Here is a 17,314-nt window from a genome sequence, read left to right as displayed (position 1 = left end):
TAGAGGCACTACATAGATTACTGCTGATTTTAACATTTGATCCGAAACAGTCACACAATTCCCCTCCCCCACAAAGCACACGAAGATGGGAGCGGCCCTTTCATAACTTTCTGGCACTGCTGTGTCATTTATGCTCCTCAGCAGTTGTGGCTTGCTTTTACCTGTGGCAACAAGGGTCCCCTCTTTGAGGGCTGTGCTTGGGTGTCCTCCACTCCAGTCCTTTAACACAGGCCCACATTCACCCCTCTGTACACCTACTGGGGTCCCTGGGGCTATATTTATCAAGGAAAGCAGACCATTGCATTTCACATGACGGCTGCTGGTCGTGCATCAATACTGTACAAATGTCCATGTCATAAATTTCCCTGGCTTTCAAGGCCCACTGCTGCTCACCTGGGAGCGACGCCCTTTTCCATCCCGCCGCCAGACATGCACGTGCGGCCTATAGCAGGAATTGCACCATGTGCTGCATTTCCTCCACCCCCATCTAAGGGGTCCAGGCTACGCCCTATTCCATCTAATCTCATTATCCAAACATGGACCTCCTTCCAGAATCTTTGCACCTTCACGCATCCCCACCACATATGCCAATAATCTGCTTTCTGGCCACATCCCCTCCAACATTTAGGGTCCACCCCCGGGAAAATGTTTGAGGTGTTCCGGGCCCCACTGCTATCTATAAAGTAATTTAATACCGTGCACTTTATACTGGCGCACTATGGATGTTTTATGCGCGCTCCTGCACAACAATCCCCATAGTTTATCAACATTCATTCCCAGATCCTCTTCCCACTTCCTCCTATACCTCCCTGTGTCTCCCCCCGTTGTCGCCAGGAGGGTCTGGTACAGCTTTGACATCTCGGTGCTCAGCACTTTTTTGGTCTCTGTGAGCCCCTGTTATATCTTCTCCTACCATTTAGCTGCCATCAGCACTCCTTTCAGTTGGAGATATTTGAGCACTGATAGCCTGCCAATACGAAAGCTAGTCTCCAGTATCCTGAACTCCACAAAAACATCCCCTTTAACCACCTGCCCCACTCGCTCCAGCCCTGCCTCTTACCAATCCTGAAACCGGGACGGGTCCTGGATGTCATCCCTAATCAGGGGGGCCCATATGTGGCTTATGGGGAAAAGGCCAGGGTGTGACATCAGTCATTTTTCTTTTTTTCTGCCTCCACAATGGCCACAGCAGGCAGAGGATACTGTGCTTGCAAGCAGACTGGGGGAACGCTCTGTGTGGGGCCCAGAGCGATTTGGCCAGCCTTACTGGCCTCAGTGTTTCTCTATTTGCACCCTTTGTTTTTACCATCAACCCTCAAATGAGGGACTATCGCCCTGAACTGCGCTGCTCTGAAGTTCGTACGAATGTCAGGGAGCCCGACTCCCAACCATATCTTTTGGTTGCACCAACCTCTTGTAGGAGACGCTCTGCTTCTGCCCTCCACATATGAATCTCAGAATTCTCTGATTCACCTCTGCAAAATGGAGGTCTGGCATCTCAATCAGCATTTGGTATAGGTACACGGAGGCCTGGCATCCCAATCAGCAGTGTTCGTTATAGGTACAAGATCTGCGGAAGCAGGGTCATTTTAACCGCATTCAGTCTGCCAAGCCAAAGTAAGCCGCGACCAGGCCTCCATGTCATCGAAGAGCCTTCGCACAACCGGGGGATAATTAATCGAGTAAAGGTTATATTCCCAAGTGTTTAGGCTTGTGTCGCTCAATCGGTATCCCCAGATCCCTTAAACCTTCTCCCGCGTCCCCCTCCTCCTGACAAAAGGGGAAGAGGGTTGAATTATTGGTATTTACCTTTAAATCCTGACACCTTTTCGTATTCCCCCAGCACCCTAATTACTCCCCGAGCAGCGTTAATGATGTTACCAAATTGCAGAGGCTATTCTCTGCATATAGGCTCAACTTGTACTCTTCGCTTACCCTAATGCCCTCTATCTGCGCCGTTAGCTAATTTTAATCCCCAGTGGTTCGATAGACCGGGCAAACAGAAGGGGGGACAGCGGGCAGCCAGCCCTGCCTTGTGCCCCTCTGTATTGCTCTCCCAAAGTGCACGAACAGTCATAAATCACCAGTACAATTACGGAGCCAATACTTTGAACGCAGGAAGACGCAATAACTTGCAACCACACACTCTTAAAAATAATGAGCACTTATACGGCTATTTATTCAAAGCTTAGAAGCAACCAGTGATAACATAGAAATAAATCACAGAAGAAACAGAGAATTCAAAAGGAAATACATCACCGTGAGCGTAACTGGATTCCTCATCTTGCCAGAAGCGGCTGGAAGACCCCGATAACAGCAAGGCCGAGAACACAACAGCCCACAGGTATGTCAGACGAAAGCGTCCCCATCCGGCTGAAGTCTCACCTGACCGCTCGGGGGTTCCGCATATATGCACCCTTCAAAAGGGGTGGTGATTTCTCGAACCTTCTGGCAACGCACTTGCGCATTGATGAGCAGCCGTTGGTTGCCAGCTGGGTCAACCGACAGTACCCTCAAGGAGCAAAGTGCCTCCCTCCTCTAAAAACAAGCACCATGGAAAACAGTCCCATAGCTCATAACAAGACATAACAAAGTTAGCTTTCCCAGCAGAAATGTCCTTGACTGCATACCATGTTTGGAAAGCATGTTTTCTTCAGCATCGTGAATCTAGCTCTTAGCAAAATTAGTGCAGCTTTTCACTGCGGCATGAAGTAAATATCCATCATGGCTCCGAGCGCTCCCAGAATGCACTGCGCACCAGCGCCATGTTTTAGCTCAAGCATAACAATTCCACCCTTGGATTTATCTTCCATAGCCCAGTGGCAGAGGAGCCGGTCTCTGAAACCGACGAAATATTAAAACTAAATTAGGAATACATTGAATACAACAAGAACAAGCTATTATGATAGCTAATATAATGCAAATGCAAGCAAAAGCGTAACGTAGTGTACCCCCAACATCAGGAATCCATGAAAATAACTAATCCCACCAATTCCCAGTATGATCTTGGGACACTTGAGAAATGAGATCCCTCAAACCTCGAATATGACTTTGAATGGATCGTGAATGGTCACTTAGATTGAAACAACACATACCTTCAACTGCGTTACAACCTAAATTATGCTTTAGCAATAGATAATCAACAGCAGCTCTGTTTTGCAAAGTTTCTTTTCTAATAACTTGACTATCAAGGAGTAATTCTTCTAATGCCTGAGAAGTATGATTAAGTCCCTTGACTACTAAACATGCTAATTTCATCAAAGATTTGTAACCCCCAGCAGCTAAACCCCAAACTCCCACTAATGAAAGGGTTAATGCTAGAACCTCAGCTTCTGATAACAAATGCACATGTGAATCACAATGGGGGGGGGTAGACCCACAGACTTGAAAGTTGACCTTTTGCCTCGAGTTATCGCTGGGTGTAAAGGAAACATCATTAGTCCTAATCGAGTTAAGGTACATGGACCTCCGGAAATGTTAGCTGGAATATAAGTGTATGTGATGTTGCCACATAAAAAGAGCCATCCTGTTGGAAGTTTCACATGATTCAAATGACTGCCAGCTATCGCTGATTGATTACAAGACATAGTATTATTCACACTGGTACATGTGCGTGGCACTCGCGAACATAATCGTTGCTCAAACACTGTATGATTTTGCTGTTTGGTTAAATCAAGCTGTTGGCATTTGCCAATTTCTTTTGTATTGCATGTCATAAGGTAGCACACATCGCCTTGGGTTATATTATAGGTTATAACACGTGTCAAATTTCTCCATTTGCGATTGGTTTCCTGGCAAAATCTGCAGTACTCATAGACGGAAAAAGATTGCCTAATATCAGAATCTTGAACCAAAGAATCATTGTGTGTGACGCCGAAAATATGCTTTAAAACCGGAACTGGTGTTGGCACTGCCACTAAGCACATAGTCAATAAGGCTTCAGCATTGGGCACATCAGTAAGGCAAAAGTGCGTTATGTTGAGCACCTGCTGTGCCAGATATATCCACATATTCTCCATTTGGGTAATCGTGGGAGAATGTTTCCGCCGTCCTGTAAATGCCTCTTGCATTACTGGCATCAAGGTTGTTTTCACTTGCGCCTGACGTGTTTGCCGCATTTCATGAATCCATGTCTTCAGTCTGGCTGGCTTTTCGGCATCGGCATAAGGCTGCTTTTGGACAACATTACTCATCACTATCAGTATCCCCTTGATCATTGGCACAGATGTGACATTTTTCGTTGGTAGCAGCATGCTGTTTAACCCTCCCAAATGGAGTCCATTTAGTACCACAATTACGCCAGCCAGACACAGGATCTACAAGGCAAACCCAGAAAAGAGATATCGGTGTTTTACATCACTCTCTCAGGTAACATTTGTCTGCGGTCACATATTGCCATTTCTTTCTACCGGGCTCCATTACTAAAACTACTTGGTCTTTGCCTGATGCGATGACATCTGCGGGCACTGGTGGGCCACCTGGCTTCTCTACCCACACCTTTGCACCCGGTACCATACTGTCTGAATAGCCAAAACCACAATCCCCACGGGTAGTTAACACTGTAGGAGGCTCCCCCTTCTTAATCATGGACAACTTAATGGGAATGATAATCAATTGGGCCACCCGATCACCCTTGTGGATTGGTAACAATTGGTCCCCACTATTCATCAGGATGACTTTGATCTCGCCTTGGTAATCGTAAATTACCCCTCCCAACACTTGAACTCCCTTCAATGCTAGGCCAGATATAGGGGCAATCCATCCCATATGCTCTGGGGGAATTTGTACTCCAATCCCTGTTTCAATTACAACCATCCCTCTTGGGTCTAATCTGAATGCAAGTCTACCCCTGCTGATTCTGGAGTCGCTCGATAGGGAGCTAAAGAACCCGGGGTAATTTCCCAGTACAATAGGGTTTCTCTGACTGAATTGGGTTGAATCTGTAAAGTAGGAGTCATTAGCCTCATCAAAGGAGTTTCATGCTCATTCACAGGCCTATTGTTTAGTACTTGCACCGCATCAAACACACAATCACGCCAGCTTGCCATCTCCAGATTTGCGCAGCCGTTCTTTCAACAACCCATTCATTCCTTCAATCAGCCCTGAAGCAGCAGGGTAATAAGGCACATGGTATAGCCACTCAATGCTCTTTTCCTGGCAATACTCCTGTATCAGTTTGCCTTTGAAATGTGACCCATTGTCACTTTGAATCTGCAAAGGCACTCCATAATGTAATATGATCTGATCTAACAACCTGATGGTGTTCAGTTGTGTTGCACGCTTGCATGGCAAAACCCATCATGTATCCTGAATATGTATCCACAATAGTGCATGCATACTGACAAACTTTACTGATTGGCATGGGACCGATATAATCAATCTGCCACATTTGACCTGGTAGTTTTCCTCTTCGCAATGTACCGCGAATAATCTGAGGAATAGGTCTATGCTGTTGGTGTTGGCACACTGGACATTGCAAAATGATCGTTTTCACTACCTCTAAAGGAATACTGATTCCTCGAGCTTGTGCCCACCTGATAGCCTTTTCTCCAAGGTGCCCACATTTCTGGTGAGCTCACTTGGCCAAACCCTCCAAATCGTCTTCCTGATCCTCCGCATCCACAGATGAAACCTTGGTGTGTTCGTCTGCAACAGAATTAAACCAACGTTCTAATGAGTCTGTGGCACAATGCGCGTCCACATGATGCACAGTGACTTCACTTTGTGATAACCTTTCTGCGATATCTTGCCACAGTTCTTTTCCCCACAACTCTTTTGAATGAATCTTCCACCCATTCTTTTTCCAGGTTGGCAACCACACCGCCAATCCATTTGCCACTGACCATGAATCCGTGTACACATGACATCGACCAGGGGTCTCTTGTTTCAATGCTTGGTAAACTGCGTAAAGCTCTGCAAACTGACTGCTCTTCCCTTTCCCTGACGTTGTCAACATCTTTTTTGCCTTGGGATTGTACGACACTGCTTTCCAGTATCGCTCATTTCCCACATATCGGGCTGAGCCATCCGTGAACCAGGCATGCTCTGTTTGCTCAACGGTCAAATCGCTGTAAGGTACTCCCCATTTCACGGGAGACTCGCGTTTTTCAGGCACTTCCGGTGGTATGTAATCTGAGGGCGGTATGTTGGCTACTTGCTCATGTAATTTCGCAACTCCACCCTTCCCTGATTTGGCTCTGTCTTGAATGTACCATTTCCATTTAATTATGCTGGCTTCTTGAGCATGTCCTATTCTATGCGTTTTAGGAGAGCTCAGTACCCATTGCATGATTGGTATTTCTGGCCTCATCAATACATCATGACCCACCGTCATTTGCTCGGTATCAACAAGGGCCCAATAACATGCCAGCAACTGCTTCTCAAACAGAGTGTATGAGTTACCAGCATCGGGCAACTTGCGACTCCAAAACCCCAATGGCACACGTTTCCTGTCCTGTTTCTGCCACGCACTCCAGTTAGCATAATTGTCTTGTACAGACACATTCAATTCCACTTCGCCTTCTTTCAATGTCCATAAATCAAGCACCTGCTGCACGGTGTCTTTCGCCAACTCAAATGCTTTCTGCTGCTCTCCCCCCCCCACTGAAACTCATATTTCATGCGTGTCACTTTGTAGAGGGGGGCCAATATCTGCCCTAAATGGGGAATGTGCTGTCTCCAAAACCCAAACAGCCCTATAAACTGCTGAGCTTGGTTTTTGTTCATTGCAGTGGTGAATTCAAGTATTTTCTGTCAGGCTTTTGGCACCATTTCTCGATGCCCATGATGCCACTGAATCCCTAGGAATATCGCTGTTTCAGCTGGACCTTGAATTTTATTAGGGTTAATCTCCCACCCTTCCTTCTTCAATCCTTCCATTATGACATTTAACTGACTTTGCAGACTGTGCTCATCCTTGCCCTGAATCAAAATATCATCAATCTAGTGAGATTTGTATGTCAGGTTTACACGGTATCTTGTCTAAGTGCTCTGCCACCAGCCGGTGACAGATAGTCGGGCTATGTATGTACCCCATAGGTAACCTTGTAAAGGTGTACTGATGCCCGCTCCAAGAAAATGCAAACGGCTCTTGACACTCTTCAGCAATTGGCACAGAGAAAAATGCATTGGCTAAGTCTACCACTGCATACCAAGTCCCCTCAAACTTTTGGACATTCTCAATCAAGGTAATGGCATCTGGGACCGCAGGCACTAAGGGAGGAGTGTGTTTATTCAACTCGCAGTAATCCACCGTCGTCCTCCACGACCCATCCCCCTTTTTAATAGGCCAGAGAGGATTGTTCCATGCAGTGGTGATAGGGCGTAACACACCCGCCTCCACATACTCTTTGATGGTGTCTGAAATGTCCTTGTGCCCCCCAGGAATGCAGTATTGCTTCATTGCTACCCGCTTGGTTGCCACAGGCACTTGCACTGCGGGCATCTTCAATTTGCCTACGGTAATGGGTGTACAGATCAATGCACTCACCCCAAACTGGTACATTTTACCTCCAAGTCCCAAAGTCAACCCTTCCAGAATGTCAAAGCCAGTTATATATTCAGGTATCAGGACAATCAACACTTGGTATTTCTGCCTATTCAAATTGCCTATTTCCATTTCGACTTTCGTTTGTCTTGGGGGGGGTCTCCTTTCCCCCAGTACCTGTAATAGTAAATTGTTTGCCTTTAAATCGTGCTGGATTGCCATGAATCAGAGAGGCCTCCTCCCCGGTGTCTATCGATGCTCGCACCCCATGCGTATTTCCTGGCCCCCAAAAAAATCTTAACATCAACATGGGGCCGCCTATCAACTTCTATGCGAGCAGACGCTGCCGGAGCTTGGCCGTAGCCCTAGTCAAATTTCGAATGAGTGTGACTTAACTCCGCCTCTAGCATTGCACTCACCACCTTCCTCAAATCAGCGTATGTTGGCTGGTACGGGGAAGGTGTCCCCATAGACCCTTCTTCTTCTTCTTCCTCAGGAGGAGCGGAAGGTGAGGTGTCCCCCTGTGGCTTGGTTACTACCTGTTTCTTAACCTGTTTATAGCACTCTTTGGCTGCAAGTCCTCTTTTTTTTTTTTGTAGAATTCATACATTACTCTGGTTTCAATGCCATCAATTTCTTCTCGTGGCACACCATCTTTTAACAAAGCCAAAAACATGTCTTTTCGGGACACTCGGGAGTCTCTAATATCTTGCCTCCTGCCTTCGGTTCTTCTCTCACTACGCCCCTCTCTCTCCCGTGGCTTGTCATCACTCTTGTCCCACTCCCCTAAATCTGCTAGTTGCCAAATGGCATCCACTAGTTCATCAGTGGGTTTGCCCGTCATACCTACGAGCAAAGTTATAATGACACTTCTGTATGCAGGTGGCGCAGTTCTAATCGCCATGTTTCGAGTTGAAACAGAGTGGCACTGCCCCCATGTGTCCTGGAGCATCTACGTGAATTGCCTCTTTCATAGCATGCTCTCTGACTTTTTGAATTGCCTCTTTCAAAGTATACCATTTTGTTTCTTCACTAGGCCAATCTGTGGTAATGGGGGTATTTACGGTTACATGCCTGGGCTGCTAGGTGCAACAAAGACACCTGTGCATCTTGACCATTGTCATCAGGGGGCGGCCCTGCCCTTAAGACCTCCTGTACATTGGTGTCAGTTGACAAGGGTAGAAAACACGGTGAGTCCGTGGAATCTCCCAACAACTCTGCAGCGCCCCATCTAGCAATCTCCCCATCCATGTCAATAAAGGTTCCCCTGATTTTTGCCTCAAACGGGTAATAATTTCCCCAACCTCTTGCTGGGTGTAATCCTCCAGCGTGGTTAAATCCACCACTCTGCCTGCAGGATTCTGCGGGTGGGGTCCGGCTCGCCGTCTTCTAACGGGCTTAGCCGCCACTGTTTTCTGCTTAATTTCCATCGTGGGATCGGACTCATTTGCGGAACTACTCTCTAGACTGGTGGAGTCAAAAACATCACCATCCCACTTATCCGGGTCCCAGTACACACCGGCGGTAGCGTTTACAGCTGCCACCTTTCTTTTGTTGACCCCTCCCCGTCTTTTCCTATACTTCTACTGGGCTACTCTAACTGCTGCCCTCTCGGCCACAGCCTGATATGTGTCAGCCTTATCTTTTTAAAAAGTTTCATTTCAATCTGCTGCGTTAAGGCAGTCTGCCTTTCTGCAGCCAGCGCTTTCTAATCGCAAAACCTCATTTTTATTTCCAACTTCATTTGATGTATTTTCCTATAAGCATGCAAAAGAACCCAACCTCGCGCTACCTAATGCAGCGCATTTTCTGCCACGTTCCACTGGAACTTGTTGCAAGCACACCATTACATCAGACGGATCAGCATCTCCCAATCCCTGATCCCATGTTTCACTTAGCCCTGCGCCGCTTCCCACGCCTGGGCCAATTTATCATAAGAACTCTTAGACCAGCCTGGAATGATAACATCAAAACATTCACCGCCAGCGGTAACGCTCTTTTTCCTGAACAAACTACTCATTACTGAAAACAAAACAAAACCTCTTTATATCTATATATCTTTTTTTCTTTCCACACTGCAATTACTCCCACAAGCACGCACACACCGGCAAAGGAAAAAAAAACAGCTTAACACAGTTCAACACTCGCTGCCAAATTACTTTCGCTTGCAAGGTAACCAAAACCTATCTACCTTCAAACAGATTCTTGAATATTTGGAACAATTCATCACAAATATCCTGTTCGTGACGCCAAAATGTATTGATCTCCCAAAGTGCACGGACAGTCAAAAATCACCAGTACAATTACAGAGCCAATACTTTGAACTCAGGAAGACGCAATAACTTGCAACCACACACTCTTAGAAAATAATGAGCACTTATACGGCTATTTATTCAAAGCTTAGAAGCAACCAGTGATAACATAGAAAAAAATCACAGAAGAAACAGAGAATTCAAAAGGAAATACATCACCGTGAGCGTAACTGGATTCCTCATCTCGTCAGAAGCGGCTGGAAGGCCCCGATAACAGCCAGGCCGAGAGCACAACAGCCCACAGGTATGCCGGACGAAAGCGTCCCCCTCCGGCTGAAGTGTCACCTGACCGCTCAGGGGGTCCGCATATATGCACCCTTCAAAAGGGGTGGTGATTTCTCGAACCTTCTGGCAACGCACTTGCGCATTGATGAGCAGCCGTTGGTTGCCAGCTGGGTCAACCGACAGTACCCTCAAGGAGCAAAGTGCCTCCCTCCTCTAAAAACAAGCACCACAGAAAATAGTCCCATAGCTCATAACAAGACATAACAAAGTTAGCTTTCCCAGCAGAAATGTCCTTGACTGCATACCAGGTTTGGAAAGCATGTTTTCTTCAGCATCGTGAATCTAGCTCTTAGCAAAATGAGTGCAGCTTTTCACTGCGGCATGAAGTAAATATCCATCATGGCTCCGAGCGCTCCCAGAATGCACTGCGCACCAGCGCCATGTTTTAGCTCAAGCATAACACCCTCCGAAGGCGGAACTCTCTGAAGTTATTCCCGTTGACCACCACCGTGCCACGTGGTCTGTGTATCGCCCCAGTTGCACGCATAATCCTGTCCCCGAATCCCAATTTTTTTTTTACAGACCACTGCAAATGCGAAGCCCCACTCCACCCTATCGAACGCCTTTTCAGCATCCAGGTTGAGGAGGGCGAAATCCCTTTGCGCGTATTACATGAGGTGGAGGGTTTTACATACAATGTCTCCCCTAACCCCCCGTCTTCCAGCGATAAAGCCAACCTGACCCTGATGCACCAGGCGTGGCATCGCCCCCTCCATGCGAGTGGCCAATATTCTTGTAAAGATCTTCTCGTCAATGTTTAATAGCGAGATGGGGCGGTATGAGGGGCACAGCGTGGGGTCCCTGCCCTCTTTGTGTATTACTGTGATCAATGCCTTAAGTGTGTATCCGTCCTCCCCATGTGATACCCCATTGGGGAGCCTGCTCATTGTTGCCTCAGCCATTGGTTAGCCCTAGTGATTAACGCACTTTCTCTTCCAGACACATGTATGAGAACCGTAGTACAAGGGTTTCCCTGCAATACTGAAATAAACATTAATACAATGACGGAATCCTACTAATTAGCATTTGTTGAGGAATTGGTGAGACTGTTCTAGCTGCACCATTTCTGATTGGGAACAGTCCAACAGCTGATATGCCATCAGCTGACGACAAATGGAATGAGGTGTTAGGCTTGAGGAAAACATTTATCGGGACAGAGTTTCTTGGGCTATTAATGACAGAATATCTACGAGCACAATCAGCCCCAGATGGCCTAAGTAGTCGAATAGAACCTCGTATCTTCCTCAATCGTACCGCAAGGACTGGAGTTACATTGCAAACAAATGCACACGAGATTGGCTACTTCTAATCATTAACGCAGTTTAGACCGTGTCAATCAAATTAAAAAGTACAAAACATTTAAAAAGGGCATTGCAGCCTTCTCACATGAATGAACGCACCCATATATCACAGATACATATTAAGATAAGGTAGCAGACACTGAGACTGGACCAAGTCAATCCCGTAGATGGAAGTTGCCAAGAATAAAAACGGAGAAGGAATACACTAGATGCCTGGAGTTTTTTGAGCGCGAGCTCGGAAGAAGATAACACACCATGCACTTCGAGGGGGGAGGATCGGAATTCCTCTAGGAATCGAGATCAGTCAAGAGATCGACATGTCCAATTTCAGAATAGACCTAACCAATCAGGACATGATCAACCCAAAATGAGGCAGAGGAAGGGGACCATGGAGAGGACAAGATCAGAACTCCCCCAGAATCACAAGGAGTCGAGGGAGAAGATTGCTCTGCCAACAGAATTACTAGTGGTTAATCGCTCCACCCACTCACTATCGAATGACAAATTGAAAGTTCTTCAAAAAGGCCTTTGCTTTGTCACTACAGCATCATATGATCCCTTTGAGACTAGGATAGACCTTGCCCGCCTAATGCGTAAAATTAGACGAAAACAATACTTTGGTGAGAGAGAAAATACCAATGGAGTAAAAGAGCAGAAAGATGTCACTGGTTTTACATCCGAAATCTACTTTTTATTCTAACATTATCAAAGCGGAATCCATTACCTTTTGAAAGGGCAATACTTAAGAAGCTGGAAAAGATGGAAAAGGAATCTATTCACCAATTCCAGTATATCTCCAACAGAGAATGTGTTGCATTGAAAAATCTGGGCAAGAATAGTGAGATTATAAAACTGGCTGATAAAGGGGGTGCCATTGTCATTATGAATATTAAGGACTAGGACTAAATGGTAACAGCCTTGTTGACTAATAGAGACAATTATCAGAAGCTTCCTGGTGACCCGACAGCCAACCTAAGAGTATTGATCACTAGGATAGTTGAGAAGCCACTATGCCAAGGGCATATTAGCCCTAAGGAAGCAGAATTTCTATGCCCAAAACACCCAAAGATCCCCTCCTTGTATGCCCTGCCAAAGGTGCATAAAGGCATTTTACCACCACCGGGTCGACTCATAGTGGCAGGCACCAACTCCATCTTAGAGCCTCTCACAGTTTGTAAATTCCTTCCTCAAACCAGAAGTTCCCAATATGCGCTCATATCTAAAAGACACTATTGGTATACTCAATGTAGTAAAAGAACTTAACTTTGACCCACATACGCAGTTTTTGGCAACTCTGGATGTTGTCACTATATATGAATATTTCGCAAGTGGAGACTCTGATTGTCGATAAAAGTACTACAAGAATTGTACCAAAAAAGCTAGGCAAGAGAAAACGGGCTCTTATTCCACTGCGCTGTCCAACCTTTATATCAATCCAACACTCAGTTCTACGGATTGGCACTAATGGGCTGCAAAACAAGTGTGGGGTAGAGGGTTTCAGGCTCTATGAAGCTATGAAAATGACACTTCAGTTAATTTAGCCCAGTTGCGCCAGTGCTTTGATAATAGTAATAGTAATTAGGCATTTATATAGCGCTACAAACCCTCAGGTATCTGTGCGCTGCTTATTATTACCCACGGTGTGTGGTGCTCATTTATCGACCTCGGAAGGATGAAAGGCTGAGTTTGTCCCTGCCGGGATTCGAACCTGCGTTAACAGGCTCTGCACGGATGCCAAAACGAGCGCTCTACTCGCTGTGCCACTTGACCGGCTTTTAATACTAAAAAACCTCTTGTGACACAATTTAAGAAACAGTTAAACAATTACTAGCTATTAAATACTAGATGTCTTTATTTTAAGCTTTTGACAAATTTTTTATTTAGTTTACATAGGCGAAGCCGAAATGTTGTTTGACCTTTACTTCCAAGGTCGTCTTCAGGGCTAATAGTGCATTCTGTCAAAGTTCATGTGGAAATCCAATAAAGGATTTTCTCTCTAAATTCCAAGGCGTAATTCTAATTTGCTGCGTGCCAAAAACTTCAATGAGTCAATTAAAAGGCTTCAGGATATTCCTGATTATACTTCCTTGCAAACAATCTGTAGCACAATGCTTGCACGGCTTCCTAATGATTAGGAAGCCGTGCAAGCATTGTGCTACAGAAAATCCTTTATTGGAAGTAGATCAGACAGTGTCTTTGCACCTATATGTATTTATTAACTTTGATAGTTTGGGAATAAGGCCCTCCTGTCTATAGGTTAATTAATTGGGTTTTCCTCCACAGTAATTGGGCTCTCCAGCATTCCCACCTCAGCCTCCATAAGTCCCGACATGTCTGTCTGCCAGATATAACTCTGAGTCCCTATCCGCTCCCGGGCATTCCGTGTCACACACATTCTCGTAAAATCCTGCAAAACAATCCGCGATCTCTTCCTGCTTATCACTCGGTTGTCCGCCCTCATTGCGCACCCCTACAAACCATCTTTCTGCCCCCTGCGCTCTGGCCACCAGCAAAGCATCAGCCTTATCCCCCTTCTCATAGAATCTTTGCTTAAGGTATTTACATTTGTGCAGTGTGTTCCTCACGTTTAGCACCTTCACCTCTGCTCTTTTCATTTGCACCCTCGCAAGCTCCTCATCATTGTACTCTTCCCACTTATGCATTCCAAAATCACATTCTGTGATATCTTTCCATAACATTTCCTCCTGCAACCTACGCTCCCTCTTCCTGCGCGCTCCCTCTCTCATTAATATCCTCCTCCAGGTAGCCTCCACACCACATTAATGTCCACTTGCCCTGTATCATTGATTTCAAAGTACTTGGTTATGTCTGCTGCAAATTACTCATAAAACACTGGGTGCCTTTACAATGTATCATTACACCTCCAGTGCGAGTGAAGGCGAGCGTCCCCAGATAGCACGACCCTTCCCGCAATGAGCGGCAAGAATGGACTCTCCCCCGAATGGGAATAAGGCTAGGACCAAGTGCGGGTGAGCTTAAGGGAAGCTTTATCTAAGTCAAAATAGGGCATGCAAAGAACTCTGCAAACTCTGAGAGCGCTCTGTCTGACAATCGCAAAGACAGGCGTTTATATTTGCAAAGTGTCATAGGCACCTACACACTATAGGGGGCACATGTACATGGGGATTGGGTGGCGTCGACTAACTATATGTGCAGCTGTGATGCGTCGCTCCGTGGTTGGTGGACACCGCCGGGTGCCAACGTGGGGTGGGCAGGTCAGCTGGGCTCATCCGGGAGGCGCTGTCCGGTCAGGCGTGGTCAGTGTCATTGATGGACGTCTTTCTTGGCTTTCTGCCCTAAGGGCCAGGCACACCCCATTCATTCCATGCTGCAATGTCAGTTGCCCTGTAAATCCTACAATAGGTTACTCTACAGGTTAATACAGCACAGGAGGAATGCGCATTAGGTGGGGTACTGTGGCGATACATCAATACAGGGTTGCTGTTAGCTTGTTGACTAGGTATCATAGGCCACGGGGTAAGCTGTCCGAGCTTTGGGTCTCGTTAGAAGTCATGACGGATGCTTTTACACAATGTTGGTGCAATATTAGGTGTCCTCTTTTACAAGCGTCATTAATCTGGGGTGAACTGGTGGATCGTGGGACCTATGAGGGGGCACCTCTGGCCTCTGGTTATGGCTGGATTTTGCTGCTGGGCTCTAAATAATTCAAGTGGCTGTTCGTGGCCATGTGAGCTGCGGGGGAACCATGAATGCTTGAAGCGGCTCCAGCCGAATTGGGGGAGGTGAGGCGGTGTAGCTCGGGCGTTTGCTTTCTCTGGCAGGCTTCAATGGGAAGGGAGGGGAGGTGGCTTTGGATATGCCCGCGATGATAGCCTTCTCGCAAGCTGCAAATTGTATTGGATTGCATTGAAGATTAAGGGATTGGTATAATATAATAATGTATAATGTAAAAATGGCTAAGGGGTTTTTACATCAGTCTATAGTCTTTACATCAGTACAGTCATTTCAGAACATGTTAACTATATCAACAGTTCTATTAGTCTCTACAGGGTAAGTATTTGTAAGATTAACAGCGCTAGCATCATATTGTAAACCCAATACGTCAGGTAGCATTAGGGTTGGTGGAGCACGCAGGAGCAACAGACCAATACGTTTGACAGCAGTAATACACGTTAAACTCGTTCATTCACATTTGATGGCATTCTATGTATCTCATTAAACAATTTACAAGAGCTCACAATACTGTCACTCTTGTGTTCCTTTGCATTCTAGCAGCATCAGGGTAGTCATGGCATAAGGACTCGGTATCACTTTTTACATTACCCTTGGAGAAGCACATATTAGGAGGCCAGGGGCCCTGAGTGTGTGCACATACTGAGGGGGTTTGAGTATCGTGACCATGTGGTCACACAATGACACATTCTGCAGTTCCTACAGTGTTTGTAGATTTTTGCCACGGAGGTCGTGCAGAAGGGATATCATTGTAATGCAATGTATGTATATAGGTATATATGTATGAGCAGTTTCTTGGTGTGGGATTGAGGCTTTTGTTTCATCGAGGACGGTTTACAGTTATTTTCCAAGCCAGCCCCGCGGCCCGGGTCACACTGAGGATGATGATGCACTGCGGAAGGTGAAAGATAGTGTTTATTCTAACACTAGCTCATGTCCGACTGCTCGTGAGAACGGGCTTTCAACGGATCTGCCAAGGAGCGAGGGCAACAGGGTAGGCGAGGATTCTCTGGAGGTGGGGGCCGTGCTGAAGCACACATGGAGTCTTGTCTTAAGATGGCGTTCTGGCTTTCAAAATGGTTTCTTGGGCCTAGCCTAATACAGTACGTTAGGTCAATGTGTCAGCCAATGGTCCACCCACCACCTGGGCCCTGGTGGCAGGGGGGCCCCTGACGAGTCATGGACATCACAAGGAGGGGACAGCAGGGGAGGGGGGGGTCTCTTTGACCTGTCCTCCCATACATTTCCCCCTTTCGTTACTTAAGTAACGAATACCGTAAGTCCCCCAACCGCTCATTCTTTTTCATCAGCCACAGCCTCATCCCATATTACACCTCCAGTGCGAGTCAGCTCTGCTCAGCCCTCGCCACATCAATTTCCATCATCAATACGTTTATTCGGAAACAAATTTCCATAAACGGCAATACAAGATAAAATACAATACAAAATACATGACATAAAAAGAAACACATTAGATAAAAAATGGCAGAACTTTAAAAGTGCATGCGTGAATGGCGATTAATATCCTCCAAGGGAATGCCTGAATAGTCATTAGATTGTTAATATGCAGTCAGATTTTGAGAGATGATTTTAGTTCTCCTGTGCCAGGCCTTTCTCAAATAGTCCACCGAGCCCCATGCCACTGGCAACGTGGCAGCTGAGAGTAAATGGCAAAGGGCTGGTCTGGCTTGAGACAATCCAGCTGACCTCAGTAGTGGCAAAAGTGTTTTCCTCCTTAAGTCCATATATGTTGGACAAAACAACACAAAGTGCAAAAGGTCCTCCACGGGGTACTGACAGCAAGGACAAGCCTGAGGTTGAGCATTGTGAGACCAGTTTTTTGTACATGCCCCCAGCCATAAACAGTCAAATCGTGCTCTTGTAAGTGCCCAACGGCCATAAGGTTTATTACTAAATAAAAAGTACGGCTGGATAGTGTCTGCGATAGTTAAAACAACATGCCTTCTATTAGCACAAGTGCCTAGTGCAACAGACTCTCTGTTTTGACTCGAGGATGGATTTATACAATTGCTTGTGGACCCTTACTACACACGGAGTCAAAAAGGCTGGAGGGCAGATGAGGCTAGCACAGTTTAACTGATTCACACATTTCTCAATATAAATGAGCCACAGTATTTTCTTGGCAGCCTGACTTCTTACCAATGCAGTTATGATTTTATGTGAAAGAATGGCTTTCTGATTTGACCATAACGCCA

The 17,314-nt window shown here is 46.1% G+C and overlaps 1 protein-coding gene across 1 annotated transcript in view; it reads left to right on the top strand.

The window, feature by feature from the left end:
* The window catches only part of WDR12 (WD repeat domain 12), a 484,520-nt gene that overhangs the window by 100,239 nt on the left and 366,967 nt on the right, over nt 1-17,314 (top strand). The window lies entirely within an intron of this gene.

Source organism: Ambystoma mexicanum, chromosome 9 (genome assembly GCF_040938575.1).
Source record: "Ambystoma mexicanum isolate Mex_15411 chromosome 9, UKY_AmexF1_1, whole genome shotgun sequence".
In the NCBI taxonomy this organism is placed as follows: Eukaryota; Metazoa; Chordata; class Amphibia; order Caudata; family Ambystomatidae; genus Ambystoma; species Ambystoma mexicanum.
This window is presented reverse-complemented; position numbering and strand designations above follow the sequence as displayed.